This window comes from Pteropus alecto, unplaced genomic scaffold, assembly GCF_000325575.1.
Source record: "Pteropus alecto unplaced genomic scaffold, ASM32557v1 scaffold98, whole genome shotgun sequence".
Classification (NCBI taxonomy): domain Eukaryota; kingdom Metazoa; phylum Chordata; class Mammalia; order Chiroptera; family Pteropodidae; genus Pteropus; species Pteropus alecto.
This window is the reverse complement of record NW_006443570.1, coordinates 1426796-1429165: the sequence shown is the minus strand read 5'-3', so window position 1 is coordinate 1429165 and position 2370 is coordinate 1426796.

Here is a 2370-nt window from a genome sequence, read left to right as displayed (position 1 = left end):
CCCCAATATTCATGGCAGCACAATTCACAATAGCCAAGATATGGAAGCAACCTAAATGCCCATCAACAGACGATTGGATAAAGAAATGTAGTTCATATATACAATGGAATATTACTCAGCCATTAAAAAAAATGAAATCCTACATTTGCAGTGACATGGATAGACCCAGAGGTTATTATGCTGAGTGAAATAAGTCATATGATTTCACTTATATACAGAATCTAAGGAACAAAAAAGAACAAATTAATCAAAAACAGACTCACAAATACAGTGGACAAGTTGGTGACAAACTGAGGGGAGAGGGTTTGGGGGGCTCAGAGAATGGGGTGAAGGGTTAAAGAAGTACAAATTAGTAGTTGACAGTTGGTCACGGGGCTGGGGAGCACGGCATAGGGAATGCAGTTAGCATTAATATGTTGGCTAGGTGGAGGGCCAGGGGAGGGAGGGAGCAATTAGAGGGATTGTTTTATGAACTATATAGATGTCTAACCAATGTATATTTGAAACTAATTTAAATAAACAAATGTTAAAAAAATTTAAATTTAAATTTAAAAAATGTAAAAAATAGTGAGGCCTAGCCGCAGAGCTTCTAATTGCAGGGTGGACCTTGAAGTTCTGCTTTTCTTACAAGTATCCAGATGATATTGATGCTGACGGTCCAAGGACCACACTTAGAGACTGACTGTTTTATTCCGTTCAGTCAGACGTTTAAGATGTGCCTATATCACTCACATTCCTGCCTTGTTGATGGGATAATGTGAGAGACACAAGTTGCCAGTCATTGGAGTTAAATGTGATTTACAGTCTCCTCCTGGGGAATTTACAGTTTACTGGGAAGACCCTGAACACACACACACACACACACACACACACACACAGTGTGGAAGAGTAGTATCAAAGGAGCTCATAGACAGTAGTGTAATTTAACTAAAAGACTTGAACTTCAGGCAAATTAGCCACCTCTTCCTCCTTCCACCCCACAGATAATCACTATCCTGATTCTAAATAATCCTTTCATTGATTTTCATTATAGCTTTACCACCTAGGTATACATCCTAAGCAATGTAGTTTAGTTTTATATGTTTTTGAATTTTATATAAATAGAGTCTTACTATTTATATTATGTGTTTTAAACTTTCAATATTATGTAAGAGTTGTGGTAGGCAGCCTGTACAATAGCCCAATGATTTCTACCTTTTGGTGTTCATGGTCTCATATAATTTCCCCCCGCCACCCGCCCCGTGAGTAACTTGCTTCTAAACAGCGTATGGCAACATCGAGTGATTAAGTTACAAAAGATTGTGACTTCCATTTTGCTAACCTACTTTCTCTTTCTCACTGACTTCGATGAATTAAGTGGCTGTGTGGGAGAGACCTATGTGGCAAAGCACCGGGCACAGTGAACACAGACTTCATTCAACACCCAGCAAGAAACTGAGGCTCTCAACTTCAGAGGCCCTCAAGGAATTGAATCCTGTCAAAAACGACGTTCAGTGAACTTGAAAGTGGATTCTTCCCCAGTCAAGACATTAGATGAGATGCCAGTGCCAGCTAACGTCTAGATTGCAGCTTTACAGAGCTGCACCGGGATTCTTAATCCACAATATAGAATGATTTGATGGGCAGACTACTACTGTAGGCATTTGCGTTTCAATCCGACTGAGGAATTCTGGAGACTGGTACAACTTGTCCCCGCTCAGAAGGAAAGAAGTGAGAGCATTGACCACCAACTCCTGTCCATTGATTGAGTGCCACTCCTAGAGATGGTACCTCCCGAATCCAGGCCTGCCCAGAGCTTGCTCCTCAGGTGGGAGCTCTCGGTGCTTGCCATAAGAAACCATCTTCCTATATTCGAATAGGGATGTTGAGGGAATAGAGGGGGAAATCCTGAAATCGCCTGCCACGGTCTGCTCTCTGCAGAGAACGACGGAACACCTGACCGCTAAGGATGACAATTCAAGGAGGAAAATCAATGAGACACCATACTCTTGTATTTTATGCCTGGACAATTAAGATTTATTTAAGATTTGGGGACATCTGCATGTGAGAAATCTGGCAGGGAACAAATGTATCAATTGGGGTGACATGCCGGTTAACAGATTTCAGAGAAAATCCAAACTTTGTGTTCGTTTGGGAGAGAGAGAGTAACATGGCGGTGGTGGGAGAGCAGTATATGTGGAGGCCGAAGTCAGTGTGAGAATCAGTTGGAACCGAGGTTTTACAACTGGCCTCTCATGACTCAATTCAGTTAGACGACATCCAGAAGACTGGCCGAAAACCAGGTGGGCGCAGGTCAGGGCGATCAGTAACAGGAGCCGCTAGAGCAGACTGGGCGGCAGCAGGTCATCTGGCAGCAGCTGGGGCGGGCGC